Here is a 17,539-nt window from a genome sequence, read left to right on the forward strand (position 1 = left end):
AACCCTTTGATGCTGAGTGCCAAGCAGGGAGGCAAATGGGTCCCATTTTTATAGTCTTCTGTATAACTCGGCCGGGGATCGAACTCACAACCTCCCAGTCTCAGGGCGGACACTCAAACCACAAGGCCACTGAGCTGGTGACAAAATGTGGGACACTTTCTAAATTTTAAGCTGAACTTGCCATTATACCCATTTTCTTCCTCCTTTTCTGCTCACAGAGATTTCTTTCTGCTTGCTATCAACGTTACTGCTTCCTGATTTCCCAAACTACGGGTCGGACCAAGGCTCAAACATCACAGAAAGTGCATGCGTTAATCGCGCGTTTAAAAAAATAGTGGCCTTAAACGGAATTTGCGTTAACGCGTTATTATCTCGTCAACTTTGACAGCCCTAGTTTTATCTATTCATTGTGTATTTTTTAACATCTGTCACAAATAAATAAATAAATTCATGAATGCCATAACATGCTGCGCCCATGGCGCATCGTCTCCAGAGTCTCCACCCTAGAAACCGAGTGTTCGCAGCGCACGAGTTTGCTGATTTTAAGAAAGTGAATTATATGAGATGTCAGTTGGACAGCAGCACTTTTACTGTATTTCAATTTACATGAATGAAATGTTAATATTTCTTCAGTAGGTTTTAGTCTTCAGAGAACTATTTGGATCCTACAATCACTGCTTCAGCTACATTATTCTTATTAGTAGGATTGTTTTTGTGGGTGTTCCCCGTCTTACCTTCTGTCTCTGTTTGATGATGTCAGAGCTGATTGGCAGAGAAGAAGAGACATCTGGCAGAGGAGGAGAGGAACACTGTCAAGATGAATTCTTCAGAAGAGGTCAGATAAAAATATCACTGTTGTATCACTGATATGCAACACACACACACACACACACACACACACACACACACACACACACACACACACTGTCCTGATTCTTTCTTTATATCTTTTTATGGAAACAGAAAGACACCAGTGGACCCAGACGTCACCGCTGTGATCAGTGTGACAAAACATTCACAAGACTTCACCTGTTAAAGCAACATCAGAGAGTTCACTCAGGGGAGAAGCCTTACTCCTGTCAGGAGTGTGGGAGCTGTTTCAGTCGGTTAGGTAGCCTAACAAGACATAAACTCATCCACACTGGAGTTAAACCCTACAGCTGTGACCAATGTGGGAGCAGGTTCAGTCGGTTAGGTAGCCTAACATCACATAAACGCATCCACACTGGAGTTAAACCCTACAGCTGTGACCAATGTGGGAGCAGGTTCAGTCAGTCAGGTCACCTAACAACACATAAACGCATCCACACTGGAGTTAAACCCTACAGCTGTGACCAATGTGGGAGCAGGTTCAGTCAGTTAGATCACCTAAAATCACATAAATGCATCCACACTGGAGTTAAACCCTACAGCTGTGACCAATGTGGGAGCAGGTTCAGTCAGTCAGGTCACCTAACAACACATAAACGCATCCACACTGGAGTTAAACCCTACAGCTGTGACCAATGTGGGAGCAGGTTCAGTCAGTTAGGTAACCTAACATCACATAAACGCATCCACACTGGAGTTAAACCCTACAGCTGTGACCAATGTGGGAGCAGGTTCAGTCAGTTAGGTAGCCTAACAACACATAAACTCATCCACACTGGAGTTAAACCCTACAGCTGTGACCAATGTGGGAGCAGGTTCAGTCAGTTAGGTAGCCTAACAACACATAAACGCATCCACACTGGAGTTAAACCCTACAGCTGTGACCAATGTGGGAGCAGGTTCAGTCAGTTAGGTAACCTAACATCACATAAACGCATCCACACTGGAGTTAAACCCTACAGCTGTGACCAATGTGGGAGCAGGTTCAGTCAGTTAGGTAGCCTAACAACACATAAACTCATCCACACTGGAGTTAAACCCTACAGCTGTGACCAATGTGGGAGCAGGTTCAGTCAGTTAGATAACCTAACAACACATAAACTCATCCACACTGGAGTTAAACCGTACAGCTGTGACCAATGTGGGAGCAGGTTCAGTCAGTTAGATAACCTAACAACACATAAACTCATCCACACTGGAGTTAAACCGTACAGCTGTGACCAATGTGGGAGCAGGTTCAGTCAGTTAGATAACCTAACATCACATAAACGCATCCACACTGGAGTTAAACCCTACAGCTGTGACCAATGTGGGAGCAGGTTCAGTCAGTTAGATCAGTGGTTCTCAAATATTTTCACATGAAGGACCCCTAAACTGACAAAAATTAGACCACGGACCCCCATTTGATATGATTTTGTCCCATGGACCCCCATATGATAAGATCAATGCTTTTAGATGTTTTATTATAGAACGTGTATAAAACCCATGACCAAAATAGTTATTGTGTTACTTATGAATGGAATTATAGCGGAAAATAAATTACCCCCCTTTTGGCTGGGGACCCCCTGGAACCGCCTCAAGGACCCCTGGGGGTCCCCGGACCCCCATTTGAGAACCACTGAGTTAGATAACCTAACAACACATAAACACATCCACACTGGAGCTAAACCCTACAGTTGTGACCAATGTGGGAGCAGGTTCAGTCAGTTAGATAACCTAACAACACATAAACTCATCCACACTGGAGTTAAACCCTACAGCTGTGACCAATGTGGGAGCAGGTTCAGTCGGTTAGATAACCTAACAACACATAAACTCATCCACACTGGAGCTAAACCCTACAGCTGTGACCAATGTGGGAGCAGGTTCAGTCGGTTAGATAACCTAACAACACATAAACGCATCCACACTGGAGCTAAACCCTACAGCTGTGACCAATGTGGGAGCAGGTTCAGTCAGTTAGATAACCTAACAACACATAAACACATCCACACTGGAGCTAAACCCTACAGCTGTGACCAATGTGGGAGCAGGTTCAGTCAGTTAGATAACCTAACAACACATAAACGCATCCACACTGGAGCTAAACCCTACAGCTGTGACCAATGTGGGAGCAGGTTCAGTCAGTTAGATAACCTAACAACACATAAACTCATCCACACTGGAGTTAAACCCTACAGCTGTGACCAATGTGGGAGCAGGTTCAGTCGGTTAGATAACCTAACAACACATAAACACATCCACACTGGAGTTAAACCCTACAGCTGTGACCAATGTGGGAGCAGGTTCAGTCAGTTAGGTAGCCTAACAACACATAAACACATCCACACTGGAGCTAAACCCTACAGCTGTGACCAATGTGGGAGCAGGTTCAGTCAGTTAGATAACCTAACAACACATAAACTCATCCACACTGGAGTTAAACCCTACAGCTGTGACCAATGTGGGAGCAGGTTCAGTCGGTTAGATAACCTAACAACACATAAACACATCCACACTGGAGTTAAACCCTACTACTGTGTCCGCTGTAAGAAAGTGTTCAGACACTCAAATACTGTGAAGAAACACCGCTGCATCTAACCTGCTGAAGAGCGCCTCCACTGTCCGCAGCAGGAACAAGCTTCTCTCTGTCCTATAAGAGGGAGCAGGATGTTGGTAAACAAAACACAAAGGGTCCAATCCGGCCCACAGGATGACTTTGCAAAGTGTCACATTTACTCTGAGATGTCAATTTTTCAAGCCTGAGATTTGACACCTAATATTGAGGCACTTGTGAAGGTTAAGAGGCAGCAGGTTTCAGGAGCAAGTTACAATACCAAGTGGCCTCTTCATGTTATTCATGACTAAATAAATGGTGAACTATTTTCCATACCTTTGAATATAGAGAAGAAGTGCACAGTTGCCGTTAATCGCAAAGCATAAGTTAGAGACATTAGATAGGATATGATAGGCTTATGGTAGCTGAGATAACTATGTGAAAACGTGCTCTTAAAATGTACCTGCTGTAGGCCTAATCTTTACACTCAAAGACTCAGAGGTGTTGTTATTTAGAGGTTATTATGCAGTGATTTTCTTTGTCTGGTCCACTTGAGACCACATTGGATCCCATGTGTACTAAAATGAGTTTGACCCTCCTGCAAAGGGTTTTTGTTTGGGACAGCAGAGCCGTATGTCAGGACAAGTACAAGATATTTATAATTCTTTGTATATTTCAGCTCCTTATCCCAACATTGAAATAGAAAAACACTTGTATGCTTGTTTGTGTTTTTAACATGCATCATTTCCATTTTCTCCATTTCCTGCAACAATTATCTGCACGTTAACTTCTTTTGTAAATCAACTTGTGTTTCTGCCGTCATAATAATGTCATCAGCATAAAGAAGAATGCTAATGTCTTCCTCTCCACAATGTGTGTAAAAAAGAAAAGGGCTATTGGAATGGGAATGTGAACTGAAATGGGGGTTGAATTTAAAGGAATGGGAAAAGAGGAAGGAATGAAAAGAAATGCAAATGGTGGTGGTGGAACGGAAATTAAGAAGTGGTGAAATAATAAGAGACTATTTGGATGGTGATGGAAAAATGTTGTGTTGGGTGTGTTTTGGTACAGGGGGATATGTGTGGGTTGTGGGTGTCGCGTGAGAGCGACAATTAAAGTTGAGTGGGGGATATGTAGCGAATCTGGGTTTGACCTGTAATGTGGTGCTTCCGTGTTAGCTAGGAACTAATGTGTGTGGGTGTGTTCCTAGGGGGAAGGGGGTATATGGGACCAGCGGCCGCGTGGCGGAAGTCAGTCAGGCTATGTGAGCGAGCTGACCGGGTGGTTGCATGAAGAGCTAGCAGCGAAGCTAGCGGCTAGGAGCTGTTGTGAAGCCAAGAATAAAAGCCTGTACCAACTTCAAGTCTCCGGTTCCTTGTAACAAATACCCGATTCGTTACAATATCCATCATCTCCAGCAATCTATCTATGGATCCAACTGGATCTGATCCATTAGTAGTGATAAGTTAACCTACCTCTCCACTGACATGGCTACCAGCATGAGGTGTTGAGCAAAATGAATGAACTGTTGTAAATAAAATGGAAGAAAGTAAAAGGAAATATACAAGAAAGTACAGAAGAGGGTGCTGGTTTTCAAATGTTATATTTTGTTTATATGACTGCGAAGCCACATTAGTGATTGAGCAAACATGTACGGTAGGTGTTCTGATTAAAAGATCACTAGATAAAGCAGCCATTTTGATCAAATAGCGAAAGTGGCTGCTGGCTATCTTTAGACTGCACAAGCCACTGATGGATGATAAATGTAAATTCCTGCTCTGTCAAACATGGTATGAACAAGGTCCCTAGAGATTTGAAAAATTGTCACATAGTGTTTATGCAATTTATTCCGAATGAGATATATCAAAAATAAATCCAAGATCTCACCTCTGTGCAGAAATAGATTGCAACAAATAGCAAATGCACTCCCTGATATTGAGATCCTCTGTGAGAGCTTACCTCCAGCAAGCCAACCAGACATTGCAATAAAGCAGCTCGCACAGTTGACCATAATAAATCCAGTTCCTTGTTCCAGAATGGTTTTCTCCCTTTTGGAGTTACCTTATTTCTAGAGACCCCAGCAAATTTCCCTTTACAACCCTTGTCTAATTCCTTACATATCACATCACAAAATAATTTGAGTGTCATTATACATACTATCAATGGTACCATCACAGTTGCCTGGGAAATCTCATTTTGGGGCAGATGTTTTTGCTTGAACCTGCTGGGAGAACCAGGCGTGCAAGGTTTACTATGTCAGGCAGTTCAGATCATGTCAGATAAGTTCTTGATCACAGAGAATTATACTAAATTGACTCACAATTACCTTTGCTTTATTTTATAAACTGTCTGGCACTCATTGTATTGCCCCATGTAATAAATCGCACCTGCCTGGTACTTGTAACACAGTGGTTCTCAAAGTGGGGTCCCAGGGACCCCAAGGGTAACCTGCATTGTGTTGACAGTCTAAACAATTTAATTGTAAGCAGCCCCAATGAAGGATTCATACTATTTTTGGCAATTATAGTGTCCCTTTTTTATTTTTGGGTTGGCCGGCCTACATGTCCCACACAAAACAACACAATAACTTGTCAGTTGTCAGTATTGGCTTTGATTTGCTGAAATATCAAACAGTAGCCCCCCCCCCCCCCCCCCCCCCCCACGGGTTGGCCTACATGTCCCATCATGCAAAATAGCACACCACATTTTCACAAAGGTATAGCCTGTGTTTGGCTCTCTTGAAAATGCAAGATGTGTCCTGCCCCAGGGTTAATTTTAAACAGAGGTAGAGATGTTGCCATGAACTGGTTTATTTCAATTTTCTAATTTTTAAAATTAGGTTTTACAGTCACCAATTAATTACAATGGAATATTCAAATGAATTCTGCTGAGGAATAATTGAGTAATTGATGATTAAACTAAAAAAGTGTAATGATCCTTGCTTATAATTTCCACTGATAATCTGATTATCTGGAAGGAGAAGAAATCCCTTGTTATGCTACAGGAGGATAATTTTGAGAGGACAAACCATTAGCAGAATGCCATTAATCAGTATTTCTAAAACAGAGTATCCAGCCTGTACTGTAGGTGTTTCAGTGTGTCACACAATATTTCATATTACCTGCTTTCCTATTCCTATATACTGTATATGATGATCTGATTTAAATTTGTGTATCAACCATTTAGTAAAAAAAAAATCAAATTCAAGTGTTGAAGATTCAGACCACAGATAAAGCAATGGAATGCTCATAAATTTACTATGGAAAAATGAATGACAGGAAAAAAATGGTCAGAGAATCAGAAAGTGTATAAGAAAGTGTATAAGAAATTAGAATAAAAAAAGTAATACAAATTTGATTGATTGATTGATTGATGTCACGTCCCTGTTAAGCTCTATAAGGGATTTAAGCTAAACCTACAAAGGCTCTTTGGAAAGCACATACCCTGCACATTTAGGATACTGAAAATCTCACAACCACAGAATCCACAGCAATGTTGTATCTTGATTTTGCATTACATAATAATACAAGTGAAATGAGCTACAAGCTCCTCTATCAATCACCAACGAAAACAATGTGACGAGACTGATCGCCAATTTCTGACAAATCAACCCACATCACAGTTTAATGGCCCAGGCCCTCTAGTGGCCATTGAGGTTGCGGGATAGTTGAACCAGTAGTTCAGTGTGACTGATCTAGACAGTCCATTCTGACTAGATCCATATAACACATAATAATAGTGTTGTTGTTTTGACATGATACTGATGACAAACTGGATGATGACAGTGTAGGCTAGTTCACCTTGGCATCTCTGCTGGCTGACAGCGTGCAGAGCTTCATGACGGACCTCAGCGCGCTCATGGTTCCATCCTCTGTCATCTTCACTTTCACAGTGGAGACAAACTCACTGGGCCAGGGACTAACAGGCACAACAAGAACACGCCAACTTTCAATTGAAAGTTTAGAGTCAATTTCAACAGTAATTTAGGGCACAGGGGCAAATTTCAAAATGAACACTGGTTTATATTTTTATATGCTTTTGAACTAGTTTACCAGGCAAGATTTCCATTAACATATTATCTACACAAATGGCTAGGAGGGGTAGCTGCTAAAGGAGGGGATGATACATCTATACATCCACCTTTTCTGCATTTAGCTGATTCTGTTATCCAGAGAGACTTACAAAGTGTGCAATGGTAGAACACCTTTCAAAATCCTACATCACCAAAATAACAACCAACCAATAGTAAAGAATGCACGTGTCAGAACCATAGTGCCTATACAATATTCCTGTGAGCAGAGAACGATCATGTGAAAGGGAAGCCCCACCCTCCAAATACCTGTGAGCAGTGCAGCCCTGCTACAGTACAGACTACAGAGTCTATGCAGGGGAGGGGAACACCTATACATTTGGCTTTAGTGAAGAGCTGAGAGCAGCAGGCCTCCTCCTCAGTCAGAAGCCCAGTGGAGATGAAACCTGCTAGTACACTGGTCAGCAGACTGAAACAGCACACCAGGCACTCTGGAGGGGTGGACTGGGACTACACAGGGTGGAGCAGATTCAATCTCAGTTAGTCATCATGATAACTACACAGACACATAAGACACACACACACACACACACACACACACACACTTCAAAATCCAACCATCACTCACGTCAGGGGAATAGCAGTTGAGGAGATTATCTGCCACGCAAAGCAGCGACTGCTCCAACTTGCTTGGGAGGCCGGGGACGGCAGGGAGCTGGTGGTCAGCTGGTGCCGACCTCACCCTGCCGTCTTTCCCTCGGACCTCCAAAGGCAGCGCGTCAAAGCTGAACTTTACTTTAATGTATTGATATTTGGCAGACACCTTTCTGCAAAGCGACATACAACCAGGTTATAAAACAGTAGCTACAGCAATAAAAAAATAAAAAAACAAGGAACAAATGTATAAACAGCAAAGAATTAAAAACAGATGTACAGGCAATAGAAAAGTGAGGATAGAAGAATAGGAGGCAGCAAGATAAAAGAGAAAAGAAATAAAAGTGCATGTGAACCAAAGTGCATGGGAACTAGAGAGGTTGATACAGGGGGTGAACATGTAGTCTGAAAAGATGAGTTTTTAACTGAAATAAGGTTAATGATTCAAAAAGAACTAGACAAAATAGAACTAAACTGAAATCCTACACCTAGGCTAATCCCATGAATAACTTGGGGTCCTAGTTAAACAGGCCAGCAGTCCGGTCTCCCATCTAGGGTGAACATCTGAGTGAGCACCCACACAAGGTTGAGAGCTAGCTAAATACTCTAGCCCCTCCCCCAACACAGAGCAGACAATCAGCATCAATTAACTGGTCAAACAGATCAAGGGTTTCATTCAACACTCATTGGTACATTAGCATCACTGAATCACTGGATCCAATCCCATACTGCAATTTCCCGATCATCCTACTACACTCAATAGATGTATATGATTTATATTTCTATGTTTGAATCCTCTGCACTCATCACACCTGGCCCCAATGAGGAAATTCATCTTCCACAACACAAAGCGCACAAACACAGCTCTCCAGGAATAGTAGCCTACTTTTATATCTGCCTACATCAATTGCCCGTGGTAATTGGGTAGGTAGCAGTTGTTAACTGATCTGAGCACATAGCACACATAGTGCATATTGGAAATAATAATAATAATAATAATGATTGGATTTATATAGCGCCTTTCCAAGGCTCAAAGCGCTTCACAGAATCATTATTCGTTCACACCATTCGTACAACGGCCCCTCCGAACCACCATCATTCATGTCTACATTCATACCAATCATACCATTCATACCAATCATACGAGGCAAGGAGGGTTAAGTGTCTTGCCCAAGGACACAACGACAGCAGCTGGGAGGGAGCGGGGATCGAACCGCCAACCCTTGCGTCATTGGCCGACCCGCTCTACCTCCTGAGCTAAAGCCGTCCCACTGTACTGAAATGTAATGGCAGCCTGTTACACTCTGAGCTCTACTGTCAGGAGGTACATTTATTATCAGTGATGTTTCTGAAGATTCCAATATTTCTTCTTATACCTGCAAATGAGAATTTCTGAAATTTAGAACAAGAAGCGTTTTCATATCACATATAGACAAGACTTGTCAAATTGGCCTCTTCTTACTGGGTGGATTGTTTCAGTTCAAGAGAGATAAGTCTGTTGCAATAAACCCACAATTACTGATGCTGACAAAAGGAAACTCACACTGAAAACCTAATTGGATGATATCTACACAAGGAAGGCAATAGGGGGCTTGTTTATAGGGGTGCTCCAAAAAATTTGATTCTTGAAAGGATCCCGATTCTTAATGCCACGATTCCTGGATCGATTCCAAACTCCCAAGAATCGATTCTTCTTTGTATTGTTAAAAAAAAAAAAAAAGTACAGTGCACCTGAACGCAACATGCAAGATACCGGCTGAATAAGTGTCCAAATGTTCATGTCATTTGTGTACTGTACTGCCACGGTGCCACCACCTCTTGCACTTAAGAACTCTGGTTAATGTATTCCCCCCAAAATCTATAAATCCTTCTCAAAGTCTACAGATCCCCCCAGCCTATAAATCCATCTTATCTGAAGAACATAAGGGGGAAATTCCCCCCTTGTTTGCAAAATGTATTTAGGCCCTGACTGTAATACTTCATTAGTTGAATTTGAAGTTCAGCATTAATACATTTGCCATTTTTTGTCTTAGATTTACCTTTGTGTGTTATTGCAATATAAAACTACATAATTGAGAATCGATTCTAGATTCTGGAATCGAGAATCGTTGGAATCGAGAATCGATTCTGGAATCGGATCGTGACCCCAGGAATCGGAATCGGATCGGATCGTGGCTTAGCCGGATCGGAGCACCCCTACTTGTTTAGATCTAAAGCAAAATGGATCGAGGAAGGAGAGATCAATTCATCTTATTTGTGTGGCCCGCGGTGGAATTGAAAAAAAAAAAAAAATATATATATATATATATATATATATATGGTATATATATTTTTTTACAGTGCACCTGAACACAACATGCAAGATACCCGCTGAATAAGTGTCCAAATGTTCATGTCATTCTGGCCAATACTCCACTTCTGTTATAACATTTCAGTCTGGAATATGGAATATCTTTCAATAATCTTTATGACTAAAAGGCTAAAAGTAATCTCATGTGTAAGAAATGACTGTTCTACAGTCATTTCTTGTGGCCCTGGGTCCTAGAGTCTAGAGCACACATGAGCAAAATGCAGCCCCAGGGCCGGACTCAAAGAAAAACAAAACGACCCCCAAAAAATCAATAAAAGGCAGAATTATGTTAATAAATCTCATCTGCTACAGCCATTGGCTTTGTATCACTATTATATCGGGAGATTAACAAGAAATTATCAATCACAACGGGAGAGAGGGTTAAAAATAGGGAGACTCCCGCGAAAATCAGGAGTGTTGGCAGGTATAATCTCCAATGTGTGGCCCTTCGCTTACTTGATGTAAGTCAGTATGGCCCTCAGGGAAAAAATGTTGCCCACCCGACATGGTAGGCCCGGGTCACCAGGTCACCATTGGTGTTGACGTCCAGGAAGCAGCTGGCAGAGTTCACTATGTGGGCCGAAGGGGAGTCCTCTGCCTGGCCGGGACCAGCAAACTTCTCACAGAACCTGGAGGAAGACCTGGACATTTGAGTTCCATCAGATTGATTAGAAGGAGCAACCATCCACGGCACTCACTGGTTAAACTGCTCCTTTTCAGGTTAAAGCCACATAGAGGTTACTTTAACATGTAATCATTACTGGAGCATGTCTTTGATTTTAGTCTTACCCCAACCTGGCATGTCAGTGACTTAGTGCTGACACAATGAAGTCAATTAATTGATTTGACTAATTGATTAATCATTAAAGTCATTTTATCAAGTAAAAATACCAACCATTACTGGTTAGAGCATCACAAATGCTAATACAGAGTAGCGCAGGAATGAGTCCTAAGACCTGCCTAAGACCCAAAGTCGATGGGATTTTTGTGTGTGAATGTTGGTTAAATGCCTGAAATAAGGTCTGTCTGTGGTTAACAACAGTTTATGAAACGGCAAACTTTGTGTTCAGCAAGATCATCTTCACAAATCAGGACCACTTTCATGATTTTTGAAGCGTAAATGTGATTTTTTTTTATCACGATTTTCAGAAAAGGCTTAAAAAATCATAAAAGTGGTCCTCATTTGTGAAGATGATCTTGATGAACACAATGTTCAGCGTTTGGAAAGAAAGAAGGGAATGGATCAATGATCACAATCACTTATTTGCCAAATATACAAGTGGCCACTAAAACTTGACTAAATAAAAACAGGATGAGGTTGACTAAATATGATAAAAACTAACAGGGACATTTGTCTGAAGAAGGTCCTTGTTGACCGAAACGTCAAAAATAAATAGACTGGGAGCAAGTCAAGCAGTGTGCGGACTCTATTTCTTTTTATACATTTGTCACAGGAGACACGACTTAAGACTCAATAAAAAAAAATGACGACAAATTTAACACTACAGCACTGCAGCGCAGACACGGCCAATTGTGCCTGTATGGACGTCAGAGCAAGCCGGAGGTAACACGGAGGCTCCAACCTGCGACCCTCATGTTGATAGGCAGGGAATCTACCACTGCACTTCCCAGACGCCAAACCAAAGCACCTTTCTTTTTCTTTCTTTTTTGTCGTTCTTTATACAGGGGGAGTCTCACTGAGAGCAATGCTCTCTTTTTCAGGAGTGCCCTGTTCACATTCACACACACATTCATACCTGAAGCTGACCAGTACAACCACAGTCTGATCTGTTGGCCACTGAGCAGCTCCACTGGAGCAGTTGGGGGAGCCTTGCTCAAGGGCACCTCAGTGGTGGTAATGAGGGAGGGGCAAGCGCTGCCTTTTCACTTTCCCCACCCAGATTTATCCTGCCGGGGAGCGCAGCTCGGCGGAGGGGGCGTGCAGCTCCTTGAAAATGTGACTCTGCGGCGTCAACTCCTTGTTGTGAGGAATGAGGAAATGCCATTTCCTCATTCAACAGTGCTTGTCCCTCATCTAGCAAAGCCTTCTGCAGGCTCACCGGAATGACTTTTGAAATGGAGGGACAATAAAATGTCCTCCCACCGACATGATTGCAAGTTCTTGGTAAACGACACGATAACGTTTTGGACGTGTACCGCAGCCAACGCGCCGAGTTAACGTTCGAGTATGCACAGTCTCGCTGTCGCCGCCATTCGGCGACAGGGCGCCAAGTCGAGGTTGCGCAGAACCATGCCGGTACAAGACAAGACTCTTGCACATAAGTACAAGAGTATCAGAGTCTTGCTCATAATGTGGCAGAGCTTCTTCTCATCTTATGGCCCACCTTTCTCAGCACGGGTAACCAGATCCTCCATCAGTCTTTCGTGCAGCGGATTGGAGGAATTGAGGCAATTGAGGAAGGCTAGTACACATGTGCGGGGCAACTGATCGTCCCTGTTACCACTGGAAGATAAAGATATAATTCAGCTGTGACAGCAGCACTGCAGGGGAGACCTCTAGTGGCAGTATAATGGAGAAGTATTACACATTACAACAAATAGAGAGGCCCAGAAATGAGTCCGGAAATCATCGATGCTAACACTTCCTGGTTCTTCACTGTTTTCGCCTATGGGATTTTTGAATGGGTTTTTGGCGCGATGCTTCTAATAAGGTCTCTGGGCAATGCAAGCTTAATCAAACGCGAACCAGTGTTCAGTAGGATAATCTTCACACATGAGGACCACTTTTATGAGTTTTTAAGCTTTTACGTGCCCGTTAAAAGGGCGGCTAGCTAGCAAACGGCTAAATGAGACTACACTGTTGAGTCGACGGCGATATTATACGTCAATAACGTCATCACTTCAAAGGACGAACACGGAAATTCTCTTTCCCTCACCTGGTTCAGCCCGGGGTAATCAGTGCACAGCAGCGCACACATCAACAACACTCCAGGTTGAGTGGTGACGTGACAGGGAAGCCTATGCGACACTGTGTGTAGTTCTGGATTAGTTTAGCATGAGCTTTTTACTTCTAGGGCTCGCATTTACACTTCAAAACTCATGAAAGTGGTCCTCATGTGTGAAGATTATCCGGCTGAACACTGGTTCGTCTGACCAAGCCAGAAGTACCGCTGCTGGGAATTGAACCCCCGGGTCTCCGTGGTGGTAGGTGAGTGCTTTTAACTCTACACTACCCAGACGTCCAATACAAACTTTGTGTTTATGGGACCCAGGACCCGCCATTTTGGTTTGGGTTCCCACCCCTCTATAATCTAAAGGGCAAAGCACCATACCCCTGCCTCTGTTCAATCACCTGTTTGAGGGTGGCAGTGAGCCTGTGAGTCTGTCAGCTGGAGCAGCTCATGGTGGAAGGCGGTGGAGACAAAACCTCTCAGCGCGGGCCAGATGTCATGGTGGCCAGATGTTGGTGGTGCTCTGCCCCTGCACCAGCTCCCAGTCTCTACACACAAGCAGCCAGCTGCAAACAAGATCACCAACACTCACTTCAGCAGATACTAACTCAGTTGTTATAAGAAATGTTTGCATACAATAACTAGCCAATGCTGAACAATTCTGTAACTGTTAGATCATTCCTATCACTTACATTTGAGGTTAAATTGATTGTGATCGTGCCACCACACCATTCAGATTTTGAATATGGCTGAACGATTTTGAAGAAATATCTAATTGTGATTATTGATATTGCAATTGCGATATGGTTAGCAATATCAGAGGGAATGATGATTTTTACATCATCATTTTTTTATTTTTATTTTGATTGATAAACATTAAAATTATTATGGCGTGATTTTTACGGGTATCAAACAAAGATGTTTTCTTATGTCTCTAGAATATGATGTTTGTAGGCCAGGACATCTCTGCAGCACGACAATATTTCATTTAAAATGGTATTTTAATACACATTTCTCCTTTGACAAATATTGCGCCTCCTGTGATTTGAAAATTGCAGTTGGCCATATTGTGATTTCGATAAAATTTCAATTAATTGTTCAGCCCTATCCAGGCCCATATGTGTCCTCGAAGATGCTGTCTGATGCCTCTGTGGCAACACTGACTGTCGGCCAGTAGGCTACCTCATACAACGCCACATACAAAAAAAATCTAAAGTATCCCTTTAACACCTCTCTCTCTCTCTCTCTCTCTCTCTCTCTCTCTCTCTCTCTCTCTCTCTCTCTCTCTCTCTCTCTCTCTCTCTCTCTCTCTCTCTCTCTCTCTCTCGAGCTGATTAACGTGCCTTTATACTGTGGGAGTGAGTTTAACCAACCTACTCGCTACCACTCGGGACTCACGAGGAATCAGCGCTGATTCACTTCGGTTACACCTATAATGGTTTATCAGCTAATGGCTTTTATATCGCTTTTATATGTCCAGGCCCTATTCACAAGCTTCTAGTTTCTGTACTTTAGTAGTCTAGGTCGTGTAGTTTTCATGTGGTAGTCTAGCAGCCCTGCTCCACTACAGCCATCAGGCATTGAAGGAATGATTCCTTTACCAGCATTGAAAGATTGTGTTGTGTCCATTGGCTGCATCCAAGCTATAAAAAAATCACCCAGGTTCAATTCTCGATGGCTGACTCATGGATTCTCCCTCATTCAAGTCAAGTTGAATTGATTGTTTTCTGGTGTATCCATTCAAAAGTCAGTGTGCTCTGTGGAGCATGCACCATTGAAGTCAAAACCATGTGATGCTGGTCATGGAGCTCTAATGTAAACCAGGTATAATATAACCTGTGTATGTACATAGTTACATCATGTAACCTGTGTATGTACATAGTTGCATCATGTAACCTGTGTATGTACATATTTACATCATGTAACCTGTATATGTACATAGTTACATCATGTAACCTGTGTATGTATGTACGTAGCCTATTTACATCATGTAACCTGTGTATGTACATATTTGTGCCTGGGTGTGTCTTACTGGAGGTATCTGGATGTCCTCCAGCTGGCCCAGAGGAGTCTACATCTCTCTCTCACACACACACACACACACACACACACACACACACACACACACACACACACACACACACACACACACACACACACACGAGTCATTAGGAAACAAAAAATAACTTTTTTAACGCTAGCTAACGTTAGCAGTGCAAGTCTTGCCGATATGCTAACTGACCTAAACTCCTTGTTAATGTTTGTTTTATTCACAGGCAGCATTGTGTAACTTCCATAAGAAATGTGCTGAACAAATACAGCTGGTTTATTAACATTATTAACTTAATATAACGTTAGCTAGCAGCGTTAGCCGACTAGTTAACGTTACTTAGCATACAAGCACGAGCAAGCTGTTACGTTAGCTAACGTTAGTTGATGCCCACTGAATGAAAGGTTATGTTTTTTGCTACAGTAATACAGTGGAAATGAATAACTTCACTCCAAAGTTAAAGTACCGTACAAAGTTGTTGACACAGACCTTGTCGTCTGATGATTTCTTGCTGGTGTTGTATATTTCCCATTCTTCTTCTTGTGTGTTTGCGGTAAATTCGTCCCACAGGTTTAACGTTACTGCCCTCCAGTGGTTACACCCGTGAACACCTTGGGCATCTTGCTGTATGTGTATGGATAGGAATTATGCTGTTATAATATCTCAAAAACTATAGCCTACAACACATCGCTTATATTTTTGACTTACCGACAATGAAAGCGATTACATTTCCTGTTGGGTAGTTGACAGCTGGTCAGATTAGACATTCATCTCTGCTGTGCCAATAATGAAGTTTCCTCCAATCCACAGCTGAGGTATAAACACACACACACGCATATACAAAAAGTAACCTATTTTGTAGACATATATCTAGGCCATTTAATAATCTGAGTTATTTCGGTTTTGTAGCCACAGGAATAGTAACCACAACCAGGACTTGGAAGTGCCAATGCTGACTCAGCCAAACTGCCGTGTGCACCACAATTATGACTCAAGTGTTTCTGCTGAAAGTCAGATTGACTCATTGTCATCGCAAGGCTGGCAAATATGAGCCTTCAAATACAAGTTGCATGTAGCAATTGTAGCTTCGCCTCTGGATCCACTTTTGTAGTCAAAATCCATGTGGTCAGAATCAGAAATCACAATTAAAAAAGAAATGAAACTCCAGCCTCGGGTTGAGTATCACTGACTGAAGGCAAATAAAGCTAAGCGCTCCTACTGTATGTCCGTGATCATCAGTCTGGTCGCCAGAATAAAATGTGATCATTGTACATTGAACAAAACTTTAGAAGCATAAAAGCAGAGGAAGGTGCGTTGTCGAGCTTGTTCGACTGGTTAGCGATGCCTCATTCTTGTTGGCGATGCCTCATTCTTCTCGAGCTCCGCACGGCTCTGGCTGTTGTCATCTCCGTATCCAGGTCAAACGCCCAAGCCAAACGCTCTACACGGTTCAACCCCCCTCTGCCTGAACTACACTCGTGAACGAGCCCTATTTATACCTCTCAGACCAAACAGCATCTGTATCATGGTGTCACTTACGTGACATCTTTCATTCATTCACCAAATATATAACAATACAATGACATAAAACTAACGTGTTTTACGGACTCATATATCCATCTTTTATTTTAAAATGCAGTTTATATGAGGATTAATCGGCGATTTGATGTGCTAAAAGTGCGCCCGTGGAATTGTGGGTAATGTTGTGGTCATGTGACAACGTGCATGAGGAAAATCACTAAACGTACGCAGCACATGAGTGAATTTTCTGAAGAGAAAGCAGAAAGGAGAGGGAGAAATAGACAGCAGCAAAGCTTAAAAAAAAGCTCAACTTTATGAGCTAGCAGTAGCAGTTAGCAGCAGCGCTACTACTAGTAGCAGCGAGCAAGAGCACCTGCAGGCCGCTATCCAGTGCCGCCTGCGCATGCGCTGTGCTGTGCGGTGGCCGGTGGAAGAAACGCTCTACACGGTTCAACCCCCCTCTGCCTGAACTACACTCGTGAACGAGCCCTATTTATACCTCTCAGACCAAACAGCATCTGTATCATGGTGTCACTTACGTGACATCTTTCATTCATTCACCAAATATATAACAATACAATGACATAAAACTAACGTGTTTTACGGACTCATATAT

General features: G+C 42.5%; 1 long non-coding RNA gene across 1 annotated transcript; it reads right to left on the bottom strand.

Moving 5' to 3' along the window:
• Positions 1-745: 745 nt before the first annotated feature.
• Positions 746-15,877, bottom strand: LOC310800911. Its single transcript, XR_014553917.1, has 8 exons — positions 15,385-15,877; positions 13,754-13,918; positions 10,897-11,069; positions 8,065-8,263; positions 7,746-7,946; positions 7,207-7,324; positions 3,452-3,502; positions 746-824 (listed from the first exon to the last, which is right to left on the bottom strand). It is a non-coding gene; the product is annotated as an uncharacterized lncRNA (long non-coding RNA).
• Positions 15,878-17,539: the final 1,662 nt, after the last annotated feature.

Source organism: Poromitra crassiceps (genome assembly GCF_964638095.1).
Source record: "Poromitra crassiceps genome assembly, contig: HAP1_SCAFFOLD_132, whole genome shotgun sequence".
NCBI classification, from domain to species: Eukaryota; Metazoa; Chordata; class Actinopteri; order Beryciformes; family Melamphaidae; genus Poromitra; species Poromitra crassiceps.